The 20,165-nt window shown below is 36.3% G+C and overlaps 1 protein-coding gene across 8 annotated transcripts in view; it reads left to right on the top strand.

The window, feature by feature from the left end:
- FRS2 (fibroblast growth factor receptor substrate 2) overlaps positions 1-20,165 on the top strand; it is a 116,823-nt gene that overhangs the window by 74,344 nt on the left and 22,314 nt on the right. Inside the window, exon 1 of one of the 8 annotated variants that reach the window (XM_057740514.1) lies at positions 2,601-6,159. The exons of the other annotated variants lie outside the window; for them this stretch is intronic. The gene's annotated coding sequence lies outside the window, so the exon portion shown is untranslated. Of the gene's footprint in view, positions 1-2,600; positions 6,160-20,165 lie in introns of those variants that run through there. 8 annotated transcript variants of the gene reach the window in all.

Raw genomic sequence — 20,165 nt, 5'->3', positions numbered from 1 at the left:
GAGAAAGAGATGTAAGTATACCAATAAAGAAAGTTATCCAGCCACAAAGGAACAGAGCAATAGAAGAAAGGAATAGAGAGGAACTACAAAAAACAGCTGGAAAACAACTTAACAAAATGACATTAAAGCACACACATCTATCAGTAATTACTTTAAGTGTAAATGGACTAAATTCTCCAGTCAAAAGACACTGAGTGTCTGGAACAAGACCACTGTATATGCTGCCTACAAGAGATTCACTTTAGATGTAAGGACATACACAGGCTAAAAGTGGAAGGATGGAAAAAGATATTCCATGCATATGGAAACCAAAAGAAAGCTGGAGTAGCTCTACATATATCAGACAAAAGACTCTAATAAGAGACAAAAGAAAAGGGAAAAAGGATGTTACATAATGAGAAAGGGGTCAATCCAACAGGAAGAATAACATTTGTAAATATTTGTGCACCCAACATAGGAGCACCTAAATATATAAAGCAGATATTAACGGATCTAAAGGGAGAAATGGACAGAAATACAATAATAGTTGGAAATTTTAATATCCCATTGAAATCAATGGACAGATCATCCAAACAGAAAATAAGGAGGGACTTACCTGGTGGCGCAGTGGATAAGACTCTGCCCTCCCAATGCAAGGGGCTGGATTTGATCCCTGCTAAGGGAACTAGATCCCACATGCATGCCACAACTAAAAGTTTGCATGCCACAACTAAGGATCTGGCGAGCTGCAACTAAGGAGCCCGCCTGCCACAACTAAGACCAGGCGTAACCAAATAAATAAATAAAAATTTAAAAAATCTATAAGGAAACATCAGCCTTAAAATACACGTTAGACTAGATGGACTTAAATAGTAAGTGTAGAACACTATCCAGAAGCTACAAAGTAAACATTCTTCTCAGAAGCATATGGAATATTTTTCAAGATCATATGTTAGGTAACAAAACAAGTCTTAATAAATTTAAGAGGATTGAAATATTAAGCATCTCTTCTGACCACAGTGGTATGAAACTGGAAATTAATTACACAAAGAAAACTGGAAAAATCACAAATATGTAGGGCTTAAACAGCATGCTGTTGAACAACCAGTGGGTGAAAGAAGAAATCAAAAGTCAAAAATACCTTGAGACAAATAAAAATGGAAATGTAACATACCAACATTTCTGGGATGTAGTAAAAGCAATTCTAAGAGGGAAGTTTATAGTGATAAATGCCTACTTCATGAAACGAGAAAAGTCTCAACCTAACTTCACACCTCAAGGAACTAGGAAAACAAGAACAAGTGAAATCTAAAGTTAAAAGGGAGGAAATAACAAAGGTTAGAGCAGAGATAAATGAGAGACTAAAAAGATAATAGAAAAGATCAGTGAAACCAAGAGCTGGTTCTTTGAAAAGACAAAATTCACAAACCTATAGTTAGACTCACCATGAAAAAAGAAAGGATTCTAAAAAATAAAATCAGAAATGAAAGAGGAGATGTTGCAACTGATACCACAACAACACTCATATAAGAGACTGCTTTGAATAAATATCACTAATAAATTGGGCAACTTAGAGGAAATGGATAAATCCCTAGAAATGTAGTTTGCCAAGACTGAATCATGATGGCAGAAAATCTGAACAGACTGATTACGATTAAGGAGATTAAATCAGTAATCAAAAAATTCCCACCAAACAAAACTCTAGAACCAGACAGCTTCACTAGTGAATTTTACCAAACATTCAAAGAAGAATTAATACTAATCCCTCTCAAATTCTTCCATACTCATTTTATGAGGCTAATATTAGGCTGATACCAAAACCAGACAAGGATTCCACAGAAAATTACAGGCTAGTATTCCTGATGAAAACACATACAAAAATCCTCAACAAAATATTAGCAAACCAATTCAACAAAATATACAGACCATGATCAACTGAGATTTATTTCATGGATGGCTCAACATCCACAAATCAGTCAGTGTGATACACTGCATTAAACAAAACGAAGGGTAAAAATCATATGATCATCTCAGTAGATGCAGGAAAAGCATTTGACCGTATTTAACATGAATTTATGATAAAAACTCTCAAAGCAGGGGTAATGGGAACATACCTCAACACAATAAAGGCCATAAATGACAAGCCCACAGCTAACGTCGTACTCAACTGGAAAATTGAAAACTTGTCCTCTGAGATCAGGAATAAGATAAGGATGTCCATTCTCACCACTTTTATTCAACATAGTATTAGACCACTTTTATTCAATATAGTGTTAGAAGTTCTTACCAGAGCAGTTAGGCAAGAAAAAGAAATAAAGGGCATCTTAATTGGAAGGGAAGAAGTAAAACTGTCACTATTTGCAGATGACATGATACTCTATATAGAAAACCCATAAGACTCCATCAGACTGTTAGTAAAACAAAAAAATATAATTCAGTAAAGTAGATACAGAATCAATACACAAAGATCATTGTGTTTCTGTACACTAGTAATGAATTATCAAAAAGAGATAAAACAATCCTATTTAGAGTTGTGTAAAAAAATAAAAATATCTAGGAAAAAATTTAACTATGGATATGAAAGATCTTTATATTGAAAATTACAAGAGATTAATGAAAGAAACTGAAGATGACATAAGTAAATGGGAAGATATTGAGTGCTCATTGATTGGAAGAATATTGTTAAAATGTTCATACTATCCAAGTCAGTATACATATTCAGTGCAATCCCTATCAAAATTCCAATGGCATTTTTCACAGTAATAGAACAAACAATTCTAAGATTTGTATGGAACCATAAAAAATCTTGAATAGCCAAAGCAATCTTGAGAAAGAACAAAACTGGAGGCATCATGTGCCCTTGTCAAAAACTACATTACAAAGCTATAGTAATTAAGACAGTATGATATTGGCATAAAAAGAGACACATATATCAATGGAATGGAATAGAGAGTTGAGAAATAAACCCACACGTATATGGTCAATTATTTTACAGCAAAGGAGCCAAGAATATACAGTGAGGAGAGGACAGTCTCTTCAATAAGTGGCGCTGGGAAAATTGGATGACTACGTGAAAAAGAAGGAAACTAGATCACTGTCTTATGCCATACTTGAAAAGTAACTCAAAGTGAATTATAGACTTGAACATAAGACCTGAAATCATTAAAACTCCTAGAAGAAAACATAGATAGGAATCTCCTTGACATAGGTCTTGGTGATGATTTTTTTGAATCTGACACTGAAAGAAAAGCAACAAAAGCAAAAATAAATAAGTGGGATTACATCAAACTAAAAACATTTGCACAGCAAAGGAAACCACCAACACAAAGAAAAGGCAACTGAGTGGTAAAAAATATTTGCAAACCATATATCTGTTAAGGGGTTAATATCCAAAATATATGATGAACTCTTATAATTCTGTAGCAAAAAAAAAAAAAAGGTTAAAAAATGGGCAGTGGGACATTGCTGGTGGCACAGTGGTTAAGACTTGGAGCTCCCAATGCAGGGGGCCCGGGTTTGATCCCCAGTCAGGGAACTAGATCCCACATGCATGCTGCAACTAAGAGTTCACATGCCACAACTAAGGAGCCTGCCTACCACAACTAAGACCTGGCACAACCAAAGTAAAGAAAAAAAATGGGCAGAAAATCTGAACAGACATTGTTCCAAGAAAGACAGACAGATGGCCAACAGGTACATGAAAAGATGCTCTACAATATCAGTCATCAGGGAAATGCAAATTAAAACCACAGTGAGATATCATCTCACACTTATTAGAATGACTTATGAATAAGACTAGAAATAATAAGTGTTGGTGAGGATGTGGAGGAAAGGGAAGCCTTGTGCAGTGTTGATAGGAATGTAAATTGTTGCAGCCACTATGGAAAACAGTATGGAGGTTCCTCAAATTGAAACTAGAACAACTATATGATCCAGCAGTTTCACTCTGAGAAATTTATCAGAAGAAAATAAAAACACTAGCTCAAAAAGATATACGTCGTCCCCCCCCTCCGCCCTGCGAGTCTTCATTGCAGCATTATTTGTAGTAAGCCAAGATATGGAAACAATGTAAATGTCCTTTGATGGATGAATGGATAAAGAAGTGGTATTTTTTATATGATGGAATATTATTTACCTGTAACAGAGAAGGAGATCTTGACATTTGTAACATAGATTGACCTGAGGGCATTATGCTAAGTAAAACAAGTCAGTAAAAGACACATCCGTATAAGATCTTTCTTGTATGCGGAATCTGAAAGCAAAACAAACCAATCATCCACACCCTGCTGGCCCCCCACCCGCCGCAATGGAACAGAATAGTAGTGGCCAGAGGCAGGGGGTGGAGGGTGGGAGAAATGGATGGACTAGGGTTTTTTTTGTTGGTTTTTGTAGTTTAAATAAATTGAATTTTTGAAAAGGAAAAACATTAGACAAATCCTATTCGAGGGACATTCAACAAAATACTTGACCCAGTATTCCCCAAGGCTGTTGGGGTCATCAAAATCAAGGAAAATCTGAGAAACTCTATAGCCAAGAGGAGTCTACGAAAGATATGATGATTAAATGTAATGTGGTATCCTGGATAGGATCCTGAAACAAAAAGACGTTATGTAAAAACAAAAAGGAAGTTTGAGTAAAGTATGGACTTTAGTTAATATTATGTTTATATTCGTTTGTTACCTGTAACAGAGGTACCATTCTAATATAAAATGTTAATAGGTAACATTGGGTGTGGAGCATATGGGAACTCTGTACTGTCTTCTTATTTTTTCTCTGAAATTGTTCTAAAAAATAAACTTTAGTGTAAAAAAAATAGTCCCTCAAGTATTTTTTTTAAACCCAGAAAGCATGTGTTTCACAACTTTTACCAGATTTTTGCTCATATTCCACTCTTAAATACATATTACTCCTGGAGCAACACAAGTTTTAAAAAATCTAGTAAAAGAATAATTGGCTTGACTATATCACATAACTGGTTCTTGCAAACAGGCCCAACATTTATTATGCTGCATTTGCTGCCAGCTTGAAAGCCTACCCACAAACGTTAGAAAGTTATGTTTATTATAATGTAAGTCCTTTACTATCATAAAAATTATTAACCTTGAAGTCAACCAAAATTCTTGTAAAAATGTTGACTGCACCTTTAAATGAGTAATTTGTTACCTAAAAGTTCTTTTTTAACTCTTTAATATAATCTTAACACATTTTTCATAATTTAAATAGAGTTGTTGTAACTTATTTTTCTATTTTCAGAACAGTTTTGCCTTGGACACTCAAGTGATTATTTGGTTATCTTTTTTATTACTAAAGCAAGTGTCATTGGGGCCATGTACTAGGAAAACAGGATTTATTGCCTCCAATCCAGATATTTTCTTGGCTGGCAAAGGGGAGGGATAATATGTTCTGAATATTTTCCCTTACTAACAGTTATACTTAGTTTTGACAAATAAACATATTTTGTAACAAAGTGAAAAATGTGCATGGTAGCAAACCCAATGCTAAGCAATTTCAGCCTTATCAATAGGAATTTAAAGGTTTGCTCTTTTAGCTTTACTTTTGGCTTATTTGTAGACGAAGGGGGGAAAAAGGTTAGCTCTTTATTCTTTGAATTTTTAGACACATTTTTAGATGAATTAGTGTAAAGAAAGAAAATATTTGAAGAACCTAATGTATTCTTAATAGCTGGACCATTATTTCAGTAGTCTGTGATTTTCTAAACTTGTGCTTTCCACTTATGTAACTGCATTTCTCTTTCAGCTGAAATAACTCCTAAGTAACCAAATCATAGAAATGCCAAAAAATTAGACCAAAGATGTTGGTTTTGGAATTGCACGTGGCAGGTAGTTCAAGTGATATTCAAAGACAATACTAGTTAACATTAGGCACCTTTTAAGCTTAAAAGTTAATAGCTTAGGAAGGAATTTAAGGTCAGAAACCCAATATAAATGATAGTCTCAGTCTTTGAGTGTTCTCCTTCAAGTAGGCCCATCCCAAGACTGCAGGAACTTTAGGGAGTGACCTAGCTTGGAGGAATTGATACAGCTTGGATAATGACTTTTAGGCAATTGACTTGCCCGGGTAGACTCTTTAGGTATCACATCTGTAATAACTACAATCCAGATGGCAGTCTTTGAATCTATGCAGTATGAAAAGGAGGACATCTGATGCCACATACATCTTGTGAGTATACTTGCCCACTATGACAACCACATGATAGCATTGCTTCTAAGAGAAATTTTGTGGGATTATATGCTAAAATTCAAATCATTTTTCCTGAAATAGCTGTCAGTGTTTACACAAATCTAAGTGGTAATTTAAAGCTCTATTTTAAAGAATGGAGGTAGCCAAAATGTACAGACTTCCAGTTATAAGATAAATAAGTACTAGGGATGTAATGTATAATGTGATAAATGTAATTAACACTGCTGAATGTAATACATGAAAGTTAAGAGAGTAAATCCTAAGAGTTCTCATCACAAGGAAAAAAAATGTTTTTCCTTTTATTGTTTCTATGTGAGAAGGTGGATGTTCACTACATTTATTGTGGTAATCATTTAATGATAGAAGTCAAATCATTATGCCGTACATCTTAAACTTATACATGCTGTATGTCAATTATATCTCAATAAAATGGTGGGAAAAAAACATAAAAACTATTAAGTAATATATTAACTGGTATAAATATGAGATTGTAGTTTTATTGATATGTCTTAACATTAGAGAAATCCAGGGGCAAAATTTATCAGTATGTATGTTGCTAATTTGAAAGATTATCTAGTAATTGGGTATTTATTCATTCAACTAAAATTATTTGAGCCTTTAACATATGTATGGCTCTCTCTAGGCACTGGGGATACAGCTGTGAAGAAAACAAATTCTTTGTCCTGATGGAATTTACAGTTTGTTTTGGCTTCAGTGTAGAGACAGGGAATCAAAGAATAAATTAATATATAGCATGCCAGCTGGTAATAACTCATTTATAGAGTAACTAGGCACTGTAGAGGAAAAGGGGTTACCATTGTGGGGTAAAAGATTATGTGTCTTCTGTAGAGTTCTCAGGGAAGTCCGAAAAACTGATTTGTGAGCAAAGACCTGAAACAAGTGTGGGAGCAAGCTATGTGGGTATTTAGCAGAAGAGTGTCCAGATAGAACAACGATTACAAAGACCTTGAGGTAGGAGCATACTTAGTGTATTCAGAAACAGACAGGAGGAACTTAACCAAAAAAACACTGCACATCCAGAGACAAAGGAGAAGCCGCAATGAGACGGTAGGAGGGGCACAATCGTGTTAAAATGAAATCCCATAAATTCTGGGTGGGTGACTCACAAACTGGAGAACAGTTATACTGCAGAAGTCTACCCACTAAAGTGAGGGTTCTGAGCCCCACGTCAGGCTTCCTAATGTGGGGGTCCAGCAACGGGAAGAGGAATCCCCAGAGAATCAGACTTTGAAAGCCAGTGGGATTTGATTGCATGACCTCCACAGCACTGGGGGAAACGGAGACTCCACTCTTGGAGGGCACACAAAAAAGTGTGCTCACCAGGACCCAGGGGGAAGGAGCAGTGACCCCATAGGAAACTGAACCAGACTTACCTGCTGGTGTTGGGGGGTTGCCTGCAGAGGTGGGGGGCAGCTGTGGCTCACCAAGGGGACAGGGGCACTGGCGGCAGGGGTTCTGGGAAGTGCTTATTGGCGTGAGCCCTCCCAGAGTCCTCCATTAGCCCCACCAAAGAGCCTGTAAGCTCCAATGCTAGGTAGCCTCAGGCCAAACGACCAACAGGGTGGAAACACAGCCCCACCCATTGGCAGACAAGCAGATTAAAGTCTGACTGAGCTCCGCCCACCCAGCCCAACCCACCAGCAGTCCCTCCCATCAGGAAGCACCCACAAGACTCCTAGATAGCTTCCTCCACAAGAGGGCAGACAGCAGAATCAAGCCATATCAGCAGTATTTCATCTTGTGGAACTAAAAACCACAGCCACAGAAAGAGAAAACGAAAAGGCAAGACTTTGTACCAGATGAAGGGACAAGATAAAATGCCAGAAAAACAACTAAATGAAGGCACCCTTCCAGAAAAAGAATTCAGAATAATAATGGTGAAGATGATCCAGGACTTTGAAAAAAGACTGGAGGCAAAGATCGAAAAGTTGTAAGAAAAGTTTACCACGGACGTAGAAGAATTAAAGAACAAACAAACAGAGATGTGTAACACAATAACTGACATGAAAAATACACTAGAAGGAACCAATAGCAGATTAACTGAGGCAGAAGGGCTAATAAGTGAGCTGGAAGACAATGGCAATAATCACTGATGTGGAAAAGAATAAAGGAAAAAGAATGGAAAGAACTGAAGACAGCCTAAGAGACCCCTGGGACAATGTTAAACGCACCAACATTCGCATTATAGGGGTCCCAGAAGGAGAAGGGAGAGAGAAAGACCCGAGAAAATATTGGAAGAGATTATAGTTGAAAACTTCCCTAACATGGGAAAGGAAATAGCTACCCAAGTCCAGGAAGTGCAGAGAGTCCCAGGCAGGATAAACCCAAGGAGAAGCATGCCAAGACATATAGTAGTCAAACTGACAAAAATTAAAGACAGAGAAAAGTTATTAAAAGCAACAAGGGAAAAATGACAAATAACATACAAGGGAACTCCCATAAGGTTAACAGCTGATTTCTCAGCAGAAACTCTGCAAGCCAGAAGGGAGTGGCATGATATATTTCAAGTGATGAAAGGGAAGAACCTACAACCAAGAATACTCTACCCAGAAAGGATCTCATTCAGATTTGATGGAGAAATCAAAAGCTTTACAGACAAGCAACAGCTAAGAGAATTCAGCACCACCAAACCAGCCCCACAACAAATGCTAAAGGAACTTCTCTAAGCAGGAAACATAAGAGAAGAAAAGGACCTACAAAAACAACAACAAAACAATTAAGAAAATGGTACTAGGAACATACATATTGACAATTACCTTGAATGTAAATGGACTAAATGCCCCAACCAGAAGACACAGACTGGCTGAATGGATACAAAAACAAGACCCATATATATGCTGTCTACAAGAGACCCACTTCAGACCCAGGGACACATACAGACTGAAAGTGAGGGGATGGAAAAAGATATTCCATGCAAATGAAAATCAAAAGAAAGCTGGGGTAGCAATACTCATATCAGATAAAATAGACTTTAAAATAAAAAATGTTGCAAGAGACAAGAAAGGACATTACATAAAGATCAAGGGATCCATCCAAGAAGAAGAGATAATTATAAATATATATGCACCCAAAATAGGAGCACCTCAATACATAAGGCAAATGCTAACAACTATGAAAGAGGAAATTGACAGGAACACAATCATAGTGGGGGACTTTAACACCCCACTTACACCAATGGACAAATCATCCACACAGAAAATTAATAAGGAAACAAGCTTTAAATGACACAATAAATCAGCTTGATATAATATACATCTATAGGACTTTACATCCAAAAACAGCAGATTACACGTTCTTCTCAAGTGCACGTGGAGCATTCTCCAGGATCACACTTTGGGTCATAAATCAAGCCTTGGTAAATTCAAGAAAATTGAAATAGTTTCAAGCATCTTTTCCAACTACAACGCTATGAGATTAGAAATCAATTACAGGAAGAAAACTGTAAAAAACACAAACACATGGAGGCTAAACAATACGCTACTAAATAACCAACAGATCACTGAAGAAATCAGAGGAAATCCAAAAATACCTAGAGACAAATGACAATGAAAACACAATGATCCAAAACCTATGGGATGCAGCAAAGGCAGTTCTAAGAGGGAAGTTTATAGCAATACAATGCTACCTCAAGAAACAAGAAACATCCCAAATAAACAGTCTAACCTTACACCTAAAGAAACTAGAGAAAGAAGAGCAAACAAAACCCAAAGTTAGTAGACGGAGAGAAATCATGAAGATCAGAGCAGAAATAAATGAAATAGAAACAAAGAAAACAATAGCAAAAGTCAGTAAAACTAAAAGCTGGTTCTTTGGGAAGATAGATAAAATCGATAAACTTCTAGCAAGACTCATCAAGAAAAAGAGGGAGAGGACGCAAATCAATAAAATTAGAATTGAAACAGGAGAAGTTACAATGGACACCGCGGAAATAAAAAGCACCATAAGAGATTACTAGAAGCAACTAAGTCTATGCCAATAAAGTGGACAACCTGGATGAAATGGACAGATTCTTAGAAAGTTATAACCTTCCAAGACTGAATCAGGAAGACATAGGAAATATGAACAGACCAATCACAAGTAATGAAATTGAAACTGTGATTAAAAATCTCCCAACAAACAAATGTCCAGGACCAGATGGATTCACAGGTGAATTTTATCAAACATTTAGAGAAGAGCTAACACCCATGCTTCTCAAGCTCCTCCAAAACATTGCAGAGGAAGGAACACTCCCAAACTCATTGTATGAGGCCACCATCACTGTGATACCAAAACCAGATAAAGATACTACAAAAAAAGAAAATTACAGATCACTATCACTGATGAATTTAGATGCAAAAATTCTCAACAAAATACTATCCAGCAGAATCCAACAACACATTAAAAGGCTCATAAACACCATGATCAAGTGGGGTTTATCCCTGGAATGCAAGGATTCTTCAATATACGCAAACCAATCAATGTGATACACCATATTAACAAATTGAAGGATAAAAACCACATGATCATCTCAATAGATGCAGAAAAAGCTTTTGACAAAATTCAACACCCATTTATGATAAAAACTCTCTGGAAGGTGGGCATAGAGGGAACCTACCTCAACCTAATAAAGGCCATATACGACAAACCTACAGCAAACATCATTCTCAATAGTGAAAAACTGGAAGCATTCCCTCTAAGATCAGGAACAAGACAAGGATGTCCACTCTCACCACTACTATTCAACATAGTTTTGGAATTCTTTGCCACAGCAATCAGAGAAGAAAAAGAAATAAAAGGATTCCAAATTGGAAAAGAAGAAGGAAAACTGTCACTGTTCACAGATGACATGATACTATACATAGAAAATACTAAAGATGCCACCAGAAAACTACTTGAGCTAATCAATGAATTAGGTAAAGTTGCAGGATACAAAATTAACACACAGAAATCTCTTGCATTTCTATACACTAACAATGAAGGATCAGAAAGAGAAATTAAGGAAATAATCCCATTCACCATTGCAACAAAAAGAGTAAAATACCTGGGAATAAACCTAACCAAGGAGGTAAAAGACCTGTACTTAGAAAACTATAAAACACTAATGAAAGAAATCAAAGATGACACAAACAGATGGAGGGACATACCATGTTCTTGGATTGGAAGAATCAATATTGTGAAAATGACTATACTACCCAAAGCAACTTACAGATTCATTGCAATCCCGATCAAATTACCAATGGCATTTTTCATAGAACTAGAACAAGAAATGTTACGATTTGTATGGAAATGCAAAAGACCCCGAATAGCCAAAGCAATCTTGAGAAGGAAAGACAGAGTTGGTGGAATCAGGCTTCCTGACTTCAGGCTATGCTACAAGGTTACAATGATCAAGACAGTATGGTACTGGCACAAAAACAGAAGTATAGGTCAGTGGAACAGGATAGAAAGCTCAGAGATAAACTATGGTCAACTAATCTATGACAAAGGAGGCAAGGATATACAATGGAGAAAAGGCAGCCTCTTCAAGAAGTGGTGCTGGGAAAACTGGACAGCTACATGTAAAAGAATGAAATTAGAGTGCTCCTTAATCCATACACAAAAATAAACTTAACATGGATTAAAGACCCAAATGTAAGGCCAGACACCATATAACTCCTAGAGGAAAACATAGGAAGAACACTCTTCGACGTAAATCACAGCAAGATCTTTTTTGATCCACCCCCTAGAGTAATGGAAATAAAATCAAGAATAAACAAATGGGACCTAATGAAACTTCAAAGCATCTGCACTGCAAAGGAAACTATAAGCAAGACAAAAAGACAGCCCTCAGAATGGGAGAAAATATTTGCAAATGAATCAACAGGCAAGGGATTAATCTCCAAAATAGATAAACAGTTCATGCAGCTCAATGTCAAAAAAAGAAACAACCCAATGAAAAAATGGTCAGAAGTCCTAAATAGGCATTTCTCCAAAAAAGACATTCGGATGGCCAAGAGGCACATGGAAAGCTGCTCAACATCACTAATTATTAGAGAAATGCAAATCAAAACTACAGTGAGGTATCATCTCACGTCAGTTAGAATGGGCATCATCAGAAAATCTACAAACAGTAAATGCTGGAAAGGGTGTGGAGAAAAGGGAATGCTCTTGCATTGCTGGTGGGAATGTAAATTGATACAGCCACTATGGAGAACAGTATGGAGGTTCCTTGAAAAACTAAAAATAGAGTTACCATTTGACCCAGCAATTCCACTGCTGGGCATATACCCAGAGAACACCATAATTCAAAAAGACACATGCACTCCAGTGTTCATTGCAGCACTATTTACAATAGCTAGGACATGGAAGCAACCTAAATGTGCATCAACAGATGAATGGACGAAGAAGATGTGGTACATATATACAATGGAATATTACTCAGCTGTAAAAAGGAATGAAACTGGGACATTTGTAGAGACATGGATTGACCTAGAGACTGTCATACAGAGTGAAGTGAGTCAGAAAGAGAAAAATATCGTATATTAATACATATATGTGCACTATAGAAAAATGGTACCGATCAACCGGTTTGCAAGGCAGAAATAGAGACGCAGAAGTAGAGAGCAAACATATGGACACCAGGTGGGGAAAGCAGCGAGGGTTGGATGGGAATGAACTGGGAGATTGGGATACCAAATAGTACACTCTAAGTATATGCAGTTTATTGCATGTTAACTGTATCTCAATAAAAGTTCCTAAAAAAAAAAAAGAAAAAAAGAAAAATAAACAGCCTGGAGACCAGTATGGCTGGAGCAGAGTGTGGAGGGGGGAGAGTTGTAAAGTACCTGTGATCAGTACTGGAGCCAGAAGGGTAGAAAACGATAGCAAAGTATTTAGGCCATTGTAGGCCAGGCCATTAAAAAGTTTTACTTTCAGGGAAACGGGGAGCCACACAAGATTTTGTCAGGAAAAACTGTAAACAACTTTGAAATGGGTAAAAAATGATGAGTGAGTTTCCTATCTTGCTTATTCTTTGGGTTTATCTCTGTTTCATTTTCTTCCCTTTTATCTTTTCTATGTGTTTTGCTTAGAATTAATCGAATATGGTCTTTAAAATTTTATAGAACCATTACTTTATATTTCTAAGTATTTAAAAGCTTTTTTCTAATGCCTTTCCCTTTGTTCTTTTTAATGCAAAGTATTTCGGATTTAGTTTAGTTCTTGCAATTTACTTCAGTTGAAAGAAACTGTCATCTCATTCAACTTCTTAACCAGTAGTGAAATCTACTGAATATTGGTAGTGATTGAGAATTCAACGTTTAAAGGGAAATCAATTCTTTGTTAGATAGATGGAAATCTGTTTTATTCTCACAGGTGTCTATGGTTTGGTCCAAGTGAAGTCCATTATTCCATAAAACAGAAATTTTAAGACAGCTGACTTCCTCTTCCTTACTGTTAAATATTTTCTCCAAGCTAACTTACCATGGTTTCTGCAGTTTACCTTACTGATATTAGACTATTCTTTGTACACCATCTCACCTTGAATCATTGTCTTCTCTAGGCTCCTATGATACCACACTCTTAATGATTTTCTTCCTGCTTCTTGGACAGTGCCTGTCCTGTCTCCTTTGTGGGCTTCTCTTCCTCTGCAGTTTCCTTAAATGTTGGTGTTTCTGAGTTTCTCTAGGTCTTACTTTTCTTCTCAGTGGGCGATTTTATCTTTTCCCGTGCCTTGCATCCATAAGCTGATGTCTCCTACATCCTTATCTCCAATTCAGATCTTTCTTCCACCTCCATACTTGTGTTTCTGTTTGTCTTTTGAGCATGTCCACTTGGATATCTGACAGGCATCACAATATGTTCGAAGCTGAGCTTTTCTGCTTCTCTAAACCTTGTATCATTCTAACTCAATGAATGAGCTGTTACCTAAATGGAAAATGTAGGCATGCTCCTTGACTCCTGCTTTTCTTCCCAGGCTCATCAATTATCAGGTGTTATTGATGCTTACTTCTGAGTATTGCTCTAATCCATTCTCCTTTCTCCATCTTCATTGTTCACTGCTATAATTCAGACTCCAGATTTCTGCAGCAGCCTCCAAGCCTGTAACAATCATCTGAGGTAGGCAGTGGTGGTGATGTTTTTTAACTTACCTATGGGGAAACATATATTCAGAGATGTTAAGTAAGAACTCAGTTCTCTCTAGTTCTAAAGCTCATGATATTTTCACTGTGTCATGCTACCTTACTGGCATTATCAGATTGATGTTGCCTTCTACTGGAGGAATTTGGAATGCTTAAAATGAAGCATTATTTTAGATGCTAATGTGGTATTTTAAAGTGCGTTTAGAGAGCAGAGCTGCTGTAGGCCATTTATCGTTTATATGAGGATTAAAATCTTGCCTTAGTCATATTCTGCCTTCTATTTAGCAGGGTTAATAGTTTCAGAGAATTCAAATTTGGAATTTGCATGAGGAAAATTAAAAATTTTAAGGCTTTAACAAGAATGTTTTATGAGACTGATATTCTTTGTAGCTAACTGTTGAATTAAGTTCATAGTGCAGTTTCTTTTGGGGGGTGGGGGGGGGGTGAGAGTTTGGTTTGTTTTTCAAAGAGGATTAAAGGTAGATGGCTTTCAGCCAGTACTGGTGAAGAAACATTTTGAAAGTGGGACATCTTAGAAATTCTGTCTGTTTTCTGTAGAGATTTGTTTTTTCCACGTTTGTCTTAAAAAAAGAAAGGAGATATTCTCACTGTTGCTTTCAAATTCTATTTTATAATAAGTTGTGCTCAGAGGGAATAGCCCCAGTGACCTTAGCTGTGCTTTTGAATATAGCTCTTCAGAATTTCGTTTACTATGGATGATTGAGATCTTGAGTTTAAGATCAAAATAAATCTGAAGGAAAACAAACCACAGAAACTTTAGGGATAGGGTGCATATTGTCTTTGTTAAAGTGGTAGACAGGGACACTAAAAATTATAAATTTGGCTTCCAGTAAAATCTTGATTAATTTTTTTCCTTCATTTCCCCATTTGATGATGGAAAAAATAGTTCTCAGCAGTCTGCAGTACAGAATTGTTCTCTAGACAAAAATTTATCATGGCTCAAAAGAATATTGGGTCTTGGACACTCAAATCCTGTTACTTGATTGTAACTATCTTCTTGTAAATAGAAAGGAGCAAAGAAAAGATATTTTAAACATCCTTTCATTAGTGTTATTTGTAATGAGTTGATAGTCTTTGTTAACTGTATATTTATTTAATTGATTCCAAGGGACATTTTCCAATTTTATTCACTGAAATTTGGGTGTATCTTACAATCAGTGACATGTCATAGTTCAGTCAACAACTTCTGTTTCTTGGTGGGATATAAAATATCAGTCTTAAAATCAATTGTGTCTCTTTTGATGAAAACAGTATGTATCTTCATTGGTATTAAAAGTAATAACAATGATGATATTGAAGTCTCCATTCCGGACGATCACTTTTTAGCCTCTACTTTCTTAAACATGAGCAAGAACTGGAAAGTAAGCAGAGGAGGCTTCTAATGCTTACAATTGCTGTTAAGAATCTCATGAAGTAAGACCATGTTCTTGAACATAAAATATTCTGTGGTCTCTGAGTAGAGGGCCTTATTTTGAACCTGTTCTTAATAGGCTTGGGTATCTGGTTACAGAGCCCAGGATTCAAAAGAATAAACTTAAAAAAAAAATGCACACACATGTTTATTAAGTGATAGCTCTAGGATCTGCTAACTATCAACTGAGAATGAGGGTGACCATAAATAAAGTAAAAATTAAAATCTATTTTAAAAAAACGACACAAAGGACTTCCCTGGTGGCACAGAGTCTGCCTGCGAATGCAGGGGACACGGGTTCCATCTCTGGTTCAAGAAGATCTCACGTGGAGCAACTAAGTCCGTGCTCCACAACTACTGAGACTGTGATCTAGAGCCTGTGAGCCACAACTACTGTGCCCACAAGCTGCAACTACTGAAGCCCGTGTGCCTAGAGCCTGTGCTCCGCAACAAGAGAAGCCACCGCAGTGAAAAGCCCATGCAATGCAACGAAGAGTAGCCCCCCACTTGCTGCAACTAGAGAAAGCCCACACACAGCAATGAAGACCCAGTGCAGCCAAATAAAGAAATAAGTAAATAAATAAAATAGATTTTTTTAAAAAAATCTTTGAAAGTAAACAAAACAACACAAAACCCAGAAAAGGCCACATAGCACTATTTCAGGAGGGGCAGACAGCCTGACACACGCAAATCACCCAGATTACAGCTTGGAAGAGGCTTTTTTTTTCTTTTCTCTCTCTCTTTTTTTTTTTTAAGATTTTTTGATGTGAACCATTTTTAAAGTCTTTATTGAGTTTGTTAAAATATTGCTTCTGTTTTATGGGGGTTTTCTCTATCTCTCTTTTTTTTGTCTGTGAGGCATGTGGAATCTTAACTCCCCAACCAGGGATTGAACCTGCACCCCCTACTTTGGAAGGTGAAGTCTTAACCACTGGACTGCCAGGGAAGTCCCTTGGAAGAGGTTGTTTATCAAAATGCAGTCTTTCTGATTCCACTGGCACATTCTTTAAGGGACAAATGTATTTTATTTTTTTATTTTGATTGGGGAGCATTTGTTGTTGATTAAATGTTCCCCTCTTATGGCTGAATGAGGTTGTCAGAACATATTTTGCTCTGAAAGTACTGAAAAACTTCTGTGGATACTCACCTGTCAGACATCTTGAATAAGGTTTGATTCTGTTATCCTAGTGGTCTCTACCCATGTTACTAAATGGCATCAGAGTACTATTTTTAGGTCTTTGGGCTAAAGACTGGGCATAGACTTGAGGAAGGTGTAGAGAAAGAAAAATGTGGAGAATACACAGTCATCCTGATGTATTTCTAGAAGCTCTCACTGGGCAGTTGTGCATGTCTGACTGCATTATTTTTGTTTGGAATAACCCAGAGTATGTATCCCATAAATTCCTAGTACTAGGGGGACTTTTGGGACATTCCCCTAAGACGTGAATTCTGAGCCATAATATTGCTGATTGTGAGCACCTTTAGACTAAGAGTAGACGTTAAGTTCTGTGTATTGGCAGGTTTCCAGCATTTACTAATTAGGTTTTGCCTACTTAGGTTCTCCTGGCAATTTCTCTTGGCCACTGTGTTCTTCATACTCTGCCCTAACATGTTTTGTATGTCATCTGCCTTTGGGCTCTGCTTAGGCATTTTATAGCTTTTCTTTCTGAAGAAGCCTTTAATAAAGTATTGATTTGTATATTGATTAGTTAACAATTTATTGTTGATTATAAAAGCAATTCAGACTCTATAGAAAATACGAAGAGAAAAATGCTTTTCATCCTAGTACCAAGTGAACCAGTGTTAACATTTTAGTGTGTTTTAGTCTGGTCTTTTTCCTAGGTTTATGTATTTTGTTTAGGAGTGGGAGAGAGAAAAGTAACTGTTATTTTTTTTAAAAGAGAATCCTCTCAAACTTGCCACTGGGCATGCAAAGTTTTAAAATAAAACTTTTTTTCAGAACAATTTTAGAATCACAGAAAAGTTGCAAAGCCAGTAGAGAGATTCTGATATGTCCTTTACTCAGCTTTCCCTAATGTTAATCTTATATAACTAAGGTATGTTTGTCAAAACTAAGAAATTAACACTGGTATAATACTATTAACTAAACTATAGACTTTATTTGGATCTTTCCAGTTTTTCCACTAATGTCCTTTTCTGTTCCAGGATCCAATCCAGAATACTATATTGCATTTTAAAAGAACAGTTGTTTTTTTTTAAATATTTATTTATTTTTTTATTTTTTTGGCTGTGTTGGGTCTTTTTTGCTGTGCGCGGGCTTTCTTTAGTTGCGTTGAGTGAGGGCTACTCTTCGTTGTGGTGCGCAGGTTCCTCACTGCCGTGGCTTCTCTTGTTGCGGAGCTCGGGCTCTAGCTGCGTGGGTTTCAGTAGTTGCAGCACATGGGCTCAATAGTTGTGGCTCACGGGCTCTAAAGCGCAGGCTCAATAGTTGTGGCACACGGGCTTAGTTGCTCCGCGGCATGTGGGATCTTCTTGGAGCAGGGATCTAACCCGTGTTCCCTGCATTGGCAGGCAGATTCTTAGCCACTGCGCTACCTAGGAAGCCCTAAAAGAACAGTTTTATCTTTTTTTTTTCTGCTGAACCTTTTACACCATGAACATTTTTCTTTGTCATTAAATATTCTTTAATGACATTTCATCAAATGGATAGGTAGATGTATTCTGGTGTAAATATTTCTGGTTAACTATTTTTTCTTATATTTTGTGAGGGTGGGAAGTGTGAGAAAACACATCAAACATTTTTATTAGTGGGGTACTTGAGTTAGGTGAGTTTATAACAGTAATTAGATTATAATTAGTAATTAGATTATAGCAGTTATTTTGAATGCATTGCTCTAAAGTAGAAAATAATCAAGCTTATTTTCCTTAGAGAATTTGTTTAAGAGCATTTTAGATTGAGACATGCAGAAAGTCATGAGTGACCTATTTACGAAGCAGTTTGTTTTAAGGATTTTTTTTAGAGTTGCTTGGCATTTGGCTTAGCATATTTTGAGCAAATTGAACATGTGTGTACATTTTACATACACACAGTCAATATTTAGACTTTTAATAAGAGCCTAGTAACTAGCATGGTAACGACCTGAGTTTGAAAATATGGATTTATGGTATATTCTTCTTATACTATACATGTGTATTCAGTTTTGAAAATTATCTTTTTATTTACTTTTCTGTTATTCTTCATTAATATTTGTTTAGTTCTTAGGCTAAGCATATTATATAAAAAGTGAAGATGCCTAGAGATTTCCTTGTATGTCTTATAGTGCTTTGTTGATGTTTGTAGTTGCATTGATATTGAATAATTTGTATATTTATTTTTAAGAACTATTAGGTGTATCATACTAAGGAAAACGTTGTAAAATTTATATTTGGATTTTACCTCTTTTTGTTGGTCAGTTTAGTATAACCTCATAAGTTAAATAGTTACTATGCTAGGGTTCAGTTCCTATTAGAGGACTAATGTCTATTAGTAAGTTTATAAACTAGAGGTTTATTATGAGGGTTAAGCAATCATTGGTTAATTTGACAAAGTTTTAAGAATTGATGTATAGAAATAATAACTGAGTTGAAGAATGCAAACATGGAATTCTGATGTATAATACAGAAAGCTGAATGCATTATCTATAAGATCAAATATATGTATTCATTCAGTTTTCAGAATTAATGATAAATGCTTTTTGGAGAATGCCTATACTTTTGTACTGATACCTTACAATCATGTGTCTTCCTTCTGTAGTGCAATCTGTGACTTTTAGTAGGGAGAGATACGTGATCTGTCATATAGATTGTTCACCCCTTGATGTTGCTGGAGGACAGTATTTGATTTTCTTCTACGTATTTTTAGATTGCAACATAGAGCACTTAAACTAAGACTTTCTTTGGGAGTTCCCAAGGCTGATGATATTTTTTCCTGTGATTGAAGGTTCTGGGATTGTTGCCTTTGGTACTGATTACATTATTGAATTAGTTAAGGCAGAGTGTGATTCATCTGCTGGGTTTGCACATCTGTAGGTGTGTTTTTATAACTTAGTGCAGAGATTATGGGCACCCAGATTTAATTGTGTAAATTTCATCAGCAGTGTTTCTGGGTATGAGTATGTTCCAAGATTATAGATGATTCCAGGATTAAATTATGACTGGTGTTATTAAAGGTAAAGGTTGTGTTTTGTATCATAATGCCATTTTAGTACCATTTTCTCAGTATTTGCTAAACACACACACACAATTCTTGATTGATAGAAATATAAATGGCAGATAAAGATATATATATGGATTCTTGGATTTCTGTTATAAAACCAAATGCATGATTGAAAGTGACTTTGTCAAATTCATTGTGAAATATGAGGTTAAAGTGAATAACATTTTCCAGAAATGAAAGGTGAGAATCTGAGGTTCAGGTCATCATCTTAAAATGA

The sequence above is a fragment of the Hippopotamus amphibius genome, chromosome 7, assembly GCF_030028045.1.
Source record: "Hippopotamus amphibius kiboko isolate mHipAmp2 chromosome 7, mHipAmp2.hap2, whole genome shotgun sequence".
In the NCBI taxonomy this organism is placed as follows: domain Eukaryota; kingdom Metazoa; phylum Chordata; class Mammalia; order Artiodactyla; family Hippopotamidae; genus Hippopotamus; species Hippopotamus amphibius.
This window is presented reverse-complemented; position numbering and strand designations above follow the sequence as displayed.